Raw genomic sequence first — 15,700 nt, 5'->3', positions numbered from 1 at the left:
TCAGATGGCAAGAGATCAAGTGTCAGCAATATGTAGATGCCACACAATGGTACCGATCCTTTATCATATACAACCCCACTGCCACCAAGCTGGCCCAGTGCTTCGAGGAAATCAGTTCATGGATGAAGAAGAACTGGTTGACCCTGAACCCCAGCAAGACAAAAATGATGCTGGTGGACAGAGGAAAGTGTTTTGACAATCTTGCGGCCCTGATCCAATTGTCATTAGTAGAAGACTATCTCACAACTGATCAAGTCAGTCCATAGATTAGGAGTACTCTGGGATTCCACTCTGATGCTAAGCGCTCACATAGCAGTGTCTACAAGTAGCCAATGTGAATACAAATTGATGATTTTTAATTTGTTTAAAATGTAAATGTTATTTTAAAATTTAAACTAAATGCAGGGTTATTTTTTATAAAATTGACCTATTTAAAATTAAATTTAAAATTGTCAACCTATGTTATAACCTAACCTTGTTGTAAGTTATTAAAATTATTTACATTCAATAAAAAAATAAAGCAATATGTGTTTGCTGCCAAATTTTTAAGAAAATTCCACCGGTTCAGTAGTTTGAATTGGCTAAGCATCTGGGACAAGAGTTTGCTGAAGTGCTAAACCAGCTTTTGATAGCAGCAGCCTCTTCTGCAGAGACTGAGTGTACATCTACACAGCAGGGCAAAAGTCGAATTAGCTTGAGCTATGTCAATGGTCTAGCTCAGCGGTTCTCAAACTTTTTGGGCTCTTGAGCCCTTTATATGCGTAAAAAATTATGCGAAGCCCCAGCGGTCCATTGATTGTATGTGTTGTACCTATCGATGTTTCCAGTTAGTCAACCTCGGAAGCCCCTGGAGATGTCTCGCGGAGCCCTGGAGCTCCGCGGAGCACAGTTTGAGAAACACTGGTTTAAAGCTTAAGTCGAAATAGTTTCAGTCGTCTTTTGGCACTATCTATACAGCAGGAAGTCAAAGAAGAACACTCTTTCTTTGACTTCCCTTTCTCTTTGTAAAATGAGGGTTGTAGGAGGTGGAGTAAGAAGTCGTCCAGCTGGACATTATTTCGACATTATGTTGAAATAACTGCTTGTGTGTAGACATGGACTACATTGTTTCGGAATAATGTTAGTAATAATATTAATAGAAATGTAGCCGTGTTAGTCTGGTGTAGCTGAAACAAAAAACATGCCTCCACTATTTGATCTGAGGAAGTGGGTCTGGCCCACGAAAGCTCATCACCTAATAAACCATCTTGTTAGTCTTTAAAGTGCTACATAGTCGTTTTTTGTTTCAGTAATAATATTAGTTATCCTGAAATAATGCTGCTGGGTAGATGTACCCTGAGAGAATATTTTCTTCATTTTAGTTTGTTCAAACTAGTTCATTCAAAGTTTTAAAAAAAAGTTGTTTTCCTTTTTCAGTCCATGAATAAAAAATAAGTATGAGAAGATGAAATCTACTAGTTCTAAAATCTTGAAGGATATAGTGACCAGTCACTAATTAGAACTTATGATACCTTTTTTTAAATAACCCAGAATATAAATTGCGGTTAAGATTCTGGTCCTTATCTTCAAGGTATTGTATGGCCAGGGCCCAGGATATTTAAGATTGACTGAAGCTTTGGGATCAAGACTATTATTGACAATTCTACTTCTCAAGCAAAACTGAACTTTCTACCATAAGGATAAAGTTTGTCTGTGAAAGAGATAGAGCTTTCTGGGAGCTCTGACTCTTGGGAGTCAATCCAAGGCTGTGGAATACTCCCACAGGGATGAAGCAAGATCACAAATCTCTCTGCTTTTTGCCCTAAATACAAGGTATGTTTCATTAATCCTGCCTTATAAACCAAACCAAACAAGCCCCAAATATCCTGTTTCTCATAGTTCTCCCCTGGTGAAAGGATGCAAGAAGCAGGATGTGGCAAATATTTGTAATGTTGCTTAATCCACAGTGGAAAGACATTCAGATACCAAGGTGATGAGCATGGTATACACATCTATAGAAAATAGAATAAAGTCTCAATACCCTGCTCTGCCATAGACTCCATATGTGACCTCAGGCAAGGCACTTAGTCTCTCCATGTCGCAGTTCCCATCTGGGAACAAAAGCACTGCCTTACCTCAGAGGAGTACTGTGAAGATACATACATTAAGAGATTTGGATGTACTCCAGTACAATGGTGCTGGGGGCCATATGAGTGCCTAGGATAAACAGAAAGAGAGGAAGACAGGGACATAAAAAGACTAGGGATAAGGTGAATTGCTGAGTTGCACAGGGCTGAGTTTTGAGCTAAGTACATGTTGCTCCCATTAATTTTGGTTAGTGTGTTGTGTGCTCAGCATTTCTCAAAAGCTGAGCCAACTTGTGTTCCACCTACAGTTGGCTGAACATTGTTCATTGATTTTAATTTAATTTTATTTTTTTTGATGAAAAATGTCTTTTCAAAATGAAAGAAATTTTTCAAGAAAATTTCTGGTTTCATTTGATGAAATGGTTTTGGCTCTCAGTTTTATGACATAAACCAAAAAAATTAAATGAAATTTTTCAGTAAAAAGACAAGTGGGTTCTTTGAATTTTTTCACAGGAAATAAAATGCAGTTCCTGACCTACCTGCTTTGATTCCACTTCAGTTTTCAGATTTTGATAAGACTGGCCTATGTCCTGCAAGCAGAGTATCTTCAGGGGAATCCAGTCCATATCAGCAGTTATGAAAAACTATTGCCATCTGAGATCACCTTCATTAAATGAATTGGTGGCCTCAGTTACATTCTCAGTGGAAGGTGAAAGACCACTGGCCCACCTGGCACTCTTAACATCCATGTTCATAATCTCAGCAGAAGGTCCCAGAGGCTGTAGGGAACTGAGAATAACCTTCTCTCTCACTCCTGCAGGTGGTCCCTCCACACCAGGTTGGGATTCATGGGCAGAGCAATGGTGGGAAGTCTTCTTCTATTTAATTGGGTTTGATCCTGCCTAAAGCAGAGGGCTGGACTTGATGGCCTTCTGAGGTCTCTTCCAGCTCTATGATTCTATGATTTTATTGTTCTATAGCTACAAGGAAGGTGTTGGTCGCTAGGCTGTTGTTCGGCTACATTTCATAAAGCATCACATTACCTTACAAGAGCTTTAAAAGAAGGAAATTAATTTTGAACTGATGTGATGTCATGTTACTTTGACATGTCACTGTATGTCATTGTGTTACAATGCTTTCATTTGTGCACATCACATCTTTATCCTGGGGACAAAGACATAAACGGGGCCAACTCAATACACCGGGGCATAACTTGACATCCAACTATTTCCACCAGTAGTAGCAGGTCTGGCTTTCACCTGTGGTAGGCCTGAAGCTACTAAGTAAGTGTGAGGGGGGAAAAAAACCCTTCCTCAATCCTGTAAAAAAAGAGATCAGATGTGATTCTCAATTATCATCCAGCTAGCTCACAGACGTCAGCAGAGAGACTAATATGACGTCTGTAATGCCTGAGAGAGTGGAACTAAAATTTGTGTTTGGGCAGCTGGTTGCTGCTTGTTCAGCCCATGCAGAACTAATGTTTGTGAAATACACTGTGCATGATGAGTTTCCTCTAGCTCCCCAGGCTGAGTGTGCTCTTCAGTTCCCTTTGTCTTTCTAAAAAATGAGAAGATGGGAACTGCATCATCTCTTCTTTCAGATGTCATTATTTTGCTTACTCCCCTTGTTCCATCACTGTGCGTTCCCAGGTGCTTATATGTTGGACTTGCCTCACATCTGCCCACAGTCATATGATATGCCCTGACAGAAGGCAGAAAGAACACAGCCGCTCTCTGAAAGGCATTTTCCAAAACAATGCTCTCGGTTCTGGGGTTAAATGCTCCTCTGACTGTGACCTCTTTGTGGCCTCCTTGGGTCTGACTACATTGCAAAACAACAAAACAGTGGCAAGTCACAGAACCCGTGACAACTGAGTTGGGTTTGCAGGGCTTATGTGACAGGGCTGAAAATAGCAGCATAGTCATTCCTTCGTGGGTTGGAGCACTAACTCTGTGGCCAGGCCCAGATTGCTGGGTTGCAGAGTCTGAGCCCTAGCCCTAGCAAAAGTGTCTATACTGCTAGTTTTAGCTCCCTAGCATGAGTCCTGTGACTCTGAGGCTACGTCTAGACTGGCATGATTTTCCGCAAATGCTTTTAACGGAAAAGCTTTCCGTTAAAAGCATTTGCGGAAAAGAGCGTCTAGATTGGCACGGACGCTTTTCCGCAAAAGCACTTTTTGCGGAAAAGCGTCCGTGCCAATCTAGACACGCTTTTGCACAAAAAAGCCCCGATCGCCATTTTAGCTATCGGGGCTTTTTTGTGCAAAACAGTACTGTGCTGTCTACACTGGCCCTCTTGCACAAATGATTTGCGCAAGAGGGCTTTTGCCCGAACGGGAGCAACATAGTATTTCCACAAGAAGCACTGATTTCTTACAGTAGGAAGTAAATGTTCTTGCGGAAATTCAAGCGGCCAGTGTAGACAGCTGACAAGTTTTTCCGCAAACACAGCTGATTTTGCGGGAAAACTTGCCAGTCTAGACACAGCCTGAGGGTATATCTACATTGCAACACTATTTTGAAATAACTCAGGTGTCAGGCCTATAGCCCTCACGTTGGTCAGGGTGGGAAATCATGTTCCTTTTGCTCCATACTGGGGCTATTCATCACTGTAATCATCATAGCAATTCTAACTTGAAGTCCTGCTTTCTCAAAGCATAGCACAGGTCAAAAGCAGCACAGAAGCAATGTCTAGACTGCAGGCTTCTTTCAGAAGAAGCTTTTCCAGAAGAGATCTTCCGGAAAAACTTATTTAGAAAGAGAATGTCTACACAGCAAAAGCACATTAAAAAAGCGAACTGCTTTTTCAAAAGATAGCGTCCACATTGATTGGACGCTATCTTGCATTTAAGTTGTGATTACTATGGATGGAATGGCCACCAGGGCACCTGTGCTTTTTCCTGGAGGCCTCTTCTTTCGAAAAAAACCCTCTTTCCCATCCACACACGCCTTTTCCCGAAAGAGCTCTTTCGGAAAAAGGCTTCTTTCTCATAGAAAGGGGTTTACTGCTGTTGGGAAAACCTCTGCATTCTTTTGACTTTCTGTAGAAAGAATGCGATTGCAGTGTAGATGTAAGTGTAGTTTATCTGGAGAAACAGCCGTTTTTCTGGAAAAACTCTGCAGTGTAGACATACCCAGAGAAAACATAACATAACAAAACATTCCACGTGCATGCTAAGCTTAGCAGGTGTCACCTGTCAGGTACATAAGTTCCTAGTAGGTCTGTGAAGTTTTTCATTCCAGAAGGACATTAACATTGAGTCAGATCATGTTGACTTTTGATTCACATTTTTTAGTTCTTTTTTAGCTAGGACCCTTGAACCTGGTCAAAACAAGCACATGGATTTTCCCTAGTGGGTTGATCCTTTTTACTTGTCCAGATCTGTACATTAATCACCCTCTAGTGATTCCATATTCCACACGAAGCCCAACCAGTGAGTCAGGAACACACAGATTCACATACCATTTATTAATATAATAGTTTAAGAAAATCCTATGCAGGGGTAAAAGGAACTTAAATTTCTTACAGGTAGGGTGTGTCTACACTGCACCATAACTCAAAATAAGATACACAATTTGAGCTACACAAATTGCATATCTTATTTCTATGCTATTTTGAAATAGCTTATTTCATCATTTGGCGCTGTCTACACAGCACCAAATTTTGAAATAAAGCACTCTTCTGAAACATCCCTTACTCCTCATAGAATGAGGATTACAGGGACGTTGGAATAGTGAGTCTGAAATTATGGGCTTGCTGTGAAGACATGGGATAGCTATTTCAGGGTACTCCGGGTTTCCTAAATAGTGTTGCAGTGTAGACATACCTGTACTGTCCTATTTTTTGCCTGGGTCCCCGCCAGCTCTTTAAATAGCTCCCTGCTGGCTTTTGCCGCAGCTTAGCCAATTCTTGCCAGAGCGGCGCACTGGGGCAGACCCGCTTACTTTCACCTCTGACCCTATGTGCCCAAAGCAGCTGGCATGTCTCAGAACAGGCACCTCACTGTCAGGTGCTCACATCTCTTCCAGCACAAAAGCTCAACTTTCCAAAGGGACAAACTTATGCAAGTCATTTGGTGACATTTTGTACGTTGGGGCATTGCAGGTTGTGATGCAATGTACCAATGTAGCATCGACATGTCATTATGTTTCAATGCAATGTTGTAACGTGTGATGTTGTGCAGGGTCTGAAAGTTCTCTGAAATTTCTTTCAGGACACTGGATTGCTCCATCAAAACTGAAAGAATCCCAATCTACCACACATATCACAACCAGCTTTCACTTTGCTTCATTCTCTAGCACTCAAGAAATCTTAGTACAAAAATTCTTGGTATTAAAGAAATAGATTTTGAAAAGACAGTTTATATTCTTAGGACAAAGTGATTTGATTCTTAGTTAATGAAGGAATTTGGTACGAAGCTGCCCAACTTTTGATCCCTCCATCTCCACCTATGTACAAAAGCATTCTACTCTCTCAGCTTATTTCTAGAATAAAAAGGCGATCATCCAAGCTGGGAATTTGAGCATATATGGCATGTTTCTTTCAGGCTGTGGTCCAACTATGGGCAGCTGTTGGTTGGATAGAGATGAAGGCTGTGTACTGAATTAAAATCAGTTAATGTAATCCAGGTGAACAGCCCTGTTCTGTAACACGTCAGTTCAAATGAAGGATGTAGAAAACAATCCCGTATGAATTGTTTGTTTTAGGCTGAAATCATCTTCCTTCCTCCTTTCTCCCCAATCCCAATGCCTGTCCTCCTGGTTTGGAACTTCTAAATCCCCTCAACAAAATGAAAAGCATTTATCTATCTACCTCTGTAGGTGCGAGGAAAAGTATAGGAAGAGATATTTTGTCAATGATATTGTTCAGGGTGGAACTGGAATGAGAGAGAAATCAGACCTGAATTGCCCTTTGCAAGAACCAATTTGGCTGCTTCCATTTTTTTCTGTAGTTTTTTTGTGAATGCGACATAGTGTGTGTGGCTATGTCTACATTGGCCCCCTATTACGGAATAGGGATGCAAATGTAGCACTTGGGAAGAGGCAAATGCGCGGGGGATTTAAATATCCCCCGCGGCATTTTCATTTTCATGGCCGCCGCTTTTTTCCGGCTTGGAGATAAGCCGGAGAAAAGCGTCCAGACTGGTGCGATCCTCTGGAATAAAGCCCTATTCCGGAGGATCTCTTATTCCTACTTGCCTCTTCCCAAGTGCTACATTTGCATCCCTATTCCGTAATAGGGGGCCAATGTAGACGTAGCCACACACACTATGTAGCATTCACAAAAAAACTACAGAAAAAAATGGAAGCAGCCAAATTGGTTCTTGCAAAGGGCAATTCAGGTCTGATTTCTCTCTCATTCCAGTTCCACCCTGAACAATATCATTGACAAAATATCTCTTCCTATACTTGCCTTGTAGTTTAGAATGATGCACACATGGTCCTCTTCATTTCTGGAGTTATAATAATTGAGTCCAGTGGCAAACTGAAAAATAACAAACTACTTTAATAAGAGTTTATTGGGAGGTAATGACCAGAACAAGGACTAGTGTCTACAAATGGCAATGTCGCCTTCCATAGCTGTTTTTTAAGAATTCAGAATCTATGTTTGTTTTGGCTAAACACAAGCTATTGGGCTCAATACAGAGGTAAATGTATGAAATGTCATGGCCTGTGCCATATAGGAAGTTAGACCAGATGATCTAGTGATGCCTTTTGGCCTTATACAGAATTACCTTTGCTTAGCTTGCTAATAAAAATGAGTGATTTCTCTTTTTCCCCTCTAGTTACCCAGAATAACAACTGGAGAGTGAGCTGCATTTTGTCTCCAGCTTGTGGTATCTAAATGCTGACTGCGGCATCTTTAGTGTTGGCGGTTATGTGTGAATCACAAAAAAACAAGCTTGACACTCAGTGTCCCGGTCGAGTTTACATTGGTAGCAATTAGGAAAAATGCCTTTTTATTTGTACACGGATTAAATTTGCTACGAGTCATTCACGTGGAGCCACACACTGCCTTTGTTTATTTTTACCACAGAATATATTGGGATTTCTGAGCTTTCACATCTTTATACCCATAAAACCCAAGTAACGATATACGTAAGTTCTGAAATATAGAAACATTGGCTCCCTGACTATTCCCACGGGGACTTTCTGTTTAATCCTTTCATAAGTACCATGCATAGAATCATAGAAACATAAAGTTGAAAGGGACTACAACAAGTCAACTAATCTCTCCCCCCAACATTAAGGCAAGACCACAAAAAACCTAGACCATCCCTGACAGATGTTTGTCTAGCCTTTTCCTAAAAACTTTTGATGATGGGTATTACACAGCCTCCCTTGGAAGCGTGATAGAAATGTAGCTGTGTTAGTCTGGTGTAGCTACATAATCCTGTCCCTTGGAAGACTATTCCAGATCTTAACTCTCTTCAGAGTTAGAAAGTTTAAGCACCTGGCATTGGCCACTGTTGAAAGACAGTATATTGGGCTAGTTGGACCTTTGGCCTGACCCAGTGTCGTCGTTCTTACATTCTTAATTACTTCTTGTTCTACCTTCAGTGGAAACAAAGAACAATTGATCCCATATTGAAGACTTTTCAGGTTCCCCCACAGTCTTCTTTTCTCAAGACTCAGGTTTATTTTTAACTTTTCCTCATAGGTCAGGTTTTCTAAACCTTATGTCAAAGTTGTCTTCTTTAAATCTCTAAGGGTATGTCTACACTACCCTCCTATTTCGAAGTAGGAGGGTAATGTAGGCATACTGCACTTGCAAATGAAGCCCGGGATTTGAATTTCCCGGGCTTCATTTGCATAAGCCGGGCGCCGCCATTTTTGAATCCCGGCTGGTTCAAACCCTGTGCCGCACGGCTACACGCGGCACGAACTAGGTAGTTCGAACTAGGAAGCCTAGTTCGAACTACCGTTACTCCTCATGGTAGGAGTAGTAACGGTAGTTCGAACTAGGAAGCCTAGTTCGAACTACCTAGTTCGTGCCGCGTGTAGCCGCACGGCACAGGGTTCGAACCAGCCGGGATTTAAAAATGGCGGCGCCCGGCTTATGCAAATGAAGCCCGGGAAATTCAAATCCCGGGCTTCATTTGCAAGTGCGGTATGCCTACATTACCCCGCTAGTTTGAACTAGTGGGGTAGTATAGACATACCCTTGTATAATAAGGAAGAATAATTCCCTCCGGTACAGAAAGCACAGTAACAATGAACCTATGTGATCACAGATCCACCGTGCTGCTCTGATCTTTAACAACTCATGGTTACAGCAAGCACTTCTGAAGGCAAGGGCTCATCAGCCATTGCACACAGGATGTTAGCCTGAATAATATGCCCCCAGTTAGAAGAGCTGTATGTTCCCTGAGCTCATGGTCCTCTTCCTCTCTCAGTAACATGAGCACTTTGGAGGCGGGAGGGTGGGGGAGGCATCATTGTGATTTATTCAGTGGGTTTGCAATGAGAGTGATGTGATGACCCTGCACATTCATCAGCTGCTCTTTCAGGCTGGTCTGTGTGAGATTTACACCCCCCCCCCCCCCGCTCCAGCTGCTTCGGGATATGTGGCACGTAGGCACATACGTCCTTGCGCACACACGTTTGCAAAACTGTACTTGTATAAACTTTGTCAGGAAGTCATCCAGCCAACGTTTCCAGAGAGCTGTTTTTAACTCTTCACTGATCAGTATCTGGTGTCCTGGGTATTCTCACAGCTGGTGGGCAATCACTCTTCCTCTCCCATGTGGTTTATTGAGAACAATTACTATCCTTCATGCAGGCTTTTTAGATCAATAGTAAGAGGCAGTCTACTAGTACCTGGAAAGAACTTGAACATCTGACATGTGGCTTTACAATAAAACACTGCCTTTGCTTTACAGGAAGATGGTACACCAAATGTAACTGCCTGCATGCAACATGGGGGAGGCTTCCTGAGACTGGCTATAATGAGCAGCATTAGTGAGTCAAGAATGTCTATGGGTGTATTGTGGAGTGGTTTTTTAACTTCTAAATTCTTAACAGAAACATGAGTAGGGAGGGACGTTCTCATAGCCTTTAAATGTTTACCCTGGTCAGGAAAAACCACTTCCTAAGGGACTACATTTTCAGCAAAGACATGGCTCATTCTGAAAAAAGGCAAGATCACACACCCACACATGAACACAAACATCACATTGGGACGAGAAAAGAAAACTTACTTAGCTTGTTTACTTGTGTCAAAAAGGTGCTGTTCTTTCTGTGAACATGTGTGAGTGACAATTAGATTAAATGATTATAAAAGTATTTGTACAGTGTCCTTTCGCCCACTATTACTTCTGGGACAGCTTACCAGATTTGAATGGCTCCAAGAATTTAGAGCCCATGCCAAAGGATGGAGTGAGTGGGAAATTTTTATCCTCTGTAAACAGGTGCAGAAAGTGGATGTTAGACCCAGCATTGGCATTTGGTTTCCATTGCAGGCCAAATTCTGCTCCTACTTCTATCAGTGTAAATCTAGAATATCTGTTAGGCCAGTGGAATGACTCTGGATTTATACTATGGTAACAGAGATGGGAATTTGACTGTATATTTTTACATGACATTAAATCTCCCTTAGGGGGCATTTATACTATGTTCATCATCATACCTAAGCACCTGCTGACCAATACCTTATTTGGTTGTACACATTAATCTTCTATAATTATATAAAAAATAGTAACATGTAAGTAAATGAAATATGTGAGCTTGATTTCTTTCTGTCACATGCACCAGTGTAAATTAGGAGTTGCTCCATTGAAGTCAATTGCATTCCACTGGTATGCTTCCCTATTAGAGGTGTTTCAGACATGTGATCTAAGTGGAAGGGTGAACGTGAAAGAAGGGATGTCTCACTCAGAGAGCTTCAGAAGGAAAGGGAGTTAAATGTCATAAATTCCGGAAAAGCTAGGGATGTCTTTTATGGCAGGCAAATCCACTCTAGCTTCTCTTCTCTAACAGCTGTCCATGTGCCATAAACAGCAAAGAAACCTGTTTCTAACTCCTACTGAAATTCATGAGATTCAAACCATAACTGTTGACTGCTTCTAGTCAAGTGCATTAATAGAGTTTCCTAGTTTACCATCTCTCCTACAGCCTTAGGGATCAGGAGTGATTTTTCAATCAAGTTTTCATATTGGGAGATGAAGATATTTTGTTGAGATCTGTGGAACATTCAAGCTTTCAACCACAGGACACTCAGGATATGTCTACACTGCAACACTATTTCAAAATAAGTAGCGTTCTTCCGAAATAACTTAGTCCATGTCTACACAGCAGGCGGTTATTTCAAAATAGTGTCAACATCCTGTCAAGCTGGAGGACTTCTTACTCTGACTCCTGATAGAAAGCCCCCCCCATCCCCCTTCTGTTCTGAAATTTGATTTGTCCTTTTCATATGTGTTCATTTTTTTAATTGTATCCTTTGGTATATATCGTTGTGACAATTTTCTTCCGCTATTTGATCTGAGGAAGTGGGTCTGGCCCACGAAAGCTCATCACCTAATAAACCCTCTTGTTAGTCTTTAAAGTGCTACATAGTCCTGTTTTTTGTTACTCTGACTCCTATAACCCTCATTGTACGAGGAATAAGGGAAGTCGGAGGAAGAGTGCTTTATTTTGAAATAAAAGCTGTGTAGACTCTCCCTATTTCGAAATAAGCTATGCAATTGATGTAGCTAAATTTGCATAGCTTATTTCGAGTTAAGCCCTGCTGTATAGACACATCCTTAGTGTGTGTCATTGTTTATATATTAGCTTCAGTTCTTTAGTTTTTCTTAATTTGCCTTTTCGCTGGTATGTCTTGTCAGTGTTACCTACAAATATTGGTATCACTTCCTCTCCTGAGCTAGACACTATTGGATTCACTTTCTGCACAAAAACGTAGGCTTATAACCAATGTGACAGTACATTGCTCTGCTGAGATGGGGGGTGGACTTGAGACGGAAGCAACTGTTATGAAGAGGCTGTAAACCAGATATTAATGATAAGATTCTCTGCTTCTCTCTGCAAAGGAAAAATCTCCTGGGACTAGGTCAGTGTGTCTGGAATGTCTATTCAGTTCTGTTCTGTTCTAGTCTAATGTAGTCTACGCAGGTTCTTACATTGTCTTCATTACCATAGCCTCTGAGCACCTTCCAGATGTGCACAAGGCAATGTGACTAGCATTTGCAGATGTGATTCTCTTTCCTTTTCCCTACTCATGGTGGCAGAGGACTAACTGCATAAGGAAGTGGAAGACTGAAAATATTCCAACTCCACACCTGTTATAGGGGGTGCGGTTGCTTCTTCCCCATCGTATCACCATATCAATAGGCAAATGATGCTCCTTTTGTTAGAGCTGCAATTTTCAATAACAGCCAGAGTCTCATCTTCAGGGAACCTCTGTCTTGTAGCAAATGCTGGCTCTACTGAGGGCACCATGAAGGCATCCCAATATAGAATGTGTCGTTTCACTGGAAAAGAGATAGGCATCAAGGCTGGTGGGCAGGAGAGGGGACACAATTGTTAATTGACTAGGGCTGAGCTTTTACTCACCATGACCTTCATCTTTCTCCTATGGGCCTGATCCTGGGCACTCCTGAATGCTCTCATAATAAAAGTGAGCTGATCCAAAGTTCATTGCAGTCAGTAGCAAGACATTCATGGGCTGTGGTGGACTTTGGATTAGGCCCATGTAGCTCTTTTCACCTGTGGAGCTCAAGATATTTTACCCAGAAGGTCAGTGCCCAGAGCTGTTCCTTAAGCACGGTGAATCGGGGTGAGGCTCCAGGCCCCTGCTTTGGGTGGGGGGGGGCCCTGTGCGCTGGTGCAATTGGCCAGCATGTTTGGTCCTGGAAGACCAATCCATCACTTCTGCAGGGCTGACATCTTGTTGACAGTCAGTGGAGATAGCACCTGGCTTTGCCGCCTGCGTTTTGATGCAGCGATGCCCTGCACCGCTGTGATGCAATGGCCAGCAATAGACCTGCGATAGGCATTGGCAACTGCCACCACCAGCAATGGTCTGGGACCAGGCTGAATCCATCCCGCTGGCACAGCCACCGATACAGAGCTGATTTTCCCCATCCCCTAAGCCAGCAAGGACAGATTTGTCCTAAGCCCCACACCTCCCTAGGGATGGCCCTGTCTGCACCAGTCTATTTTTAAAGGTGGGGAAACTGAGGCACAAACCAGTGACATGGTTTGCTCAGCAAGCCAAGGGCAGAGTTGGGGTAGAGCTCAGTCTCTTGAATTCCAGTCCAGTGCCTTATATATTGTGAGCTTCTGCCTCTCCCATTGGTCTCAGTGAGGTTTAGGTGAAGTTCAGCACAAAAAATAACTACTTCAGCCCTGCTTTAGATGTAAGCCTAATACATTTCTGTCCAATTTCTGCCATGAATTTTGCATCAAAGAATTCAAATTAATACCAAGGACAACAAAATAGAATTAAAAGAACTGTATCCTCCTAAGGTGGTAAGTCAATGTGGGTACATCAAATAACCTTGCATGCTGACAGGAGAAACAATATCCTCATAGGTGCATTTTCATGTATATGTGCCATATCCTTTAGGGATTAAATGTACAGTACTTAGGCTTAGGAAAAGAAAGGGCATATAGTGCTGTAATTTTGACCTTTGAGTAACCTGTTCAGGAGCAACAAAGATTCCATTTAACCACATGTGGTGCAAACAGCAAAGGACACGTAAGGGACAGAATTAGAAAGGAATCTGATTGTTATCTTAGCCCCAAAGATAAATGCCACTTTAGCCACAGTAAATCTAAACTGTTGACAGAAGCCAATTCATACATGAACTGGGAGATCTAAGTGCTCCTCCGCTTCTGGTTGGGATAAGGTGCCATCTAAAATGTGTTATTTGTTTTTTGATTTTCCTGCCTCTCTTGCATTTAACTCCCACTCTTCACCAATAAGTATGCTCATGCTGGAAGCATTAAAAACAGACAGAAGCAAGTTCTCTTCACTAACACATCTCCACATCAAAGGCTTTACTGGAATCTATTGATTCTGTCAGACTCACATAAACCCTGTGATGGTTTTAGTAAGAAGTCACGCTCTTTACTGTTGACTTTTTTTTAAATGTTCCACTATGTGCAAATATTCACCTTACAAAAAATTCAATAAATTGCCTAAAGCTTTTCAGAGCTCTCCCTCAGGGCCAGTGAATACTCAAACACACATGTATTGAAAAAGAGCATTGACCTCACTCATATGGCATTACAAAAAAAAAAGGGGGGGAAGGCATTTAGATTTTAAGGCTTGCTTTCACTGTTGTTTTGAGAATAGCATGTAGCAGTTCTTATCTGACCTACTGTTTACTTCGTGGTGGTTTTTTAAAAAAAAATTTATGAATGCACTCTATAACAGTGAATGAGTTTAGAATTCAGCCAAGTGAAATGTGTTCAGAAAGCCCAGAAACTAGATTCTGTACAAGAATAATGAATCTTAATATTGAACTTCTGGGAAGTTTTGAGTCAGATTCATCTTTATTTTAAACATGACAAGTACGTCTCATTCCTTGTCTCATTAGAAACTCAACTGTTGACTAAATATGGACCTGCTTTTAGTTTTTCATTACAGACACTAGAGTTTTCTACTTGGGACATAGTTTCAACACAAAACTGGGTGAAACATAAAAGTTACTGCAGAGATTTACTTTGAAATATAAGGAATATTTGATCTTGAGACTCAAAACAAAAGGTAGAGGGGGTTGGGAACCTACAGCCCTTGCAAACCAAACCTGGTATGATGAGGGACTCCAGCTAAGGTTCTAATAACCCAGCTCTATTCTGGATGTTGTAAAATGGGTAGGAATCTCTGACTTGATCTTATTTGTGCATTGAAAAGCTTCATAAAGGCTGTACAAATGAAACTTTACACAAAGAATGTTAGTGAAAGTAGTAGACTAATACACTGGCTTGACTCACATATAGTGTACAGGCAGTCCCCGAGTTACGCGGATCCGACTTATGTCGGATCCGCAGTTACGAATGGGGCACTTCCTCTCCCTGGTCTCGAGCAGACCAGGGAGAGGAAGCAAAGCGGCGGCGGAACGCGCGGCCAGCTGACAGCCCAGACGCGTCTGGGCTGTCAGCTGGCCGTGCGCTCCGCTCTGCTCCCCCCCCCCCTCTGCAGACCAGGGGGAGGGGGAGCAGAGCGGAGCAGAGCAGAGCGGCGGAACGCGCAGCCAGCTGACAGCCCAGACGTGTCTGGGCTGTCAGCTGGCCGCGCGTTCCGCCGCTCTGCTCTGCTCCGCTCTGCTCTGCTCCGCTCCGCTCCGCTCCGCTCCGCTCCGCTCTGCTCTGCTCCCCCTCCCCCTGGTCTGCAGACCAGGGGGAGGGGGAGCAGAGCGGAGCACGCGGCCAGCTGACAGCCCAGACGCGTCTGGGCTGTCAGCTGGCCGCGCGTTCCGCCGCTCTGCTCTACTCTGCTCCCCTTCCCCCTGGTCTGCAGACCTGGGGGACGGGGAGCAGAGCAGAGCAAAGCCGCGGAGCCCGAGGGCAGCAGGATAGCCACGGCGCATCTGGGCTGTCCCGCTGCCCCCGTGCTCCGCGGCTTTGCTCCGGACGCCTGTGGTACAGCAGCTGGGGCGGTGCCGGTTGGTCCCGTAGCGCCGCTCT

Source organism: Pelodiscus sinensis, chromosome 1, assembly GCF_049634645.1.
Source record: "Pelodiscus sinensis isolate JC-2024 chromosome 1, ASM4963464v1, whole genome shotgun sequence".
In the NCBI taxonomy this organism is placed as follows: domain Eukaryota; kingdom Metazoa; phylum Chordata; order Testudines; family Trionychidae; genus Pelodiscus; species Pelodiscus sinensis.
This window is presented reverse-complemented; position numbering follows the sequence as displayed.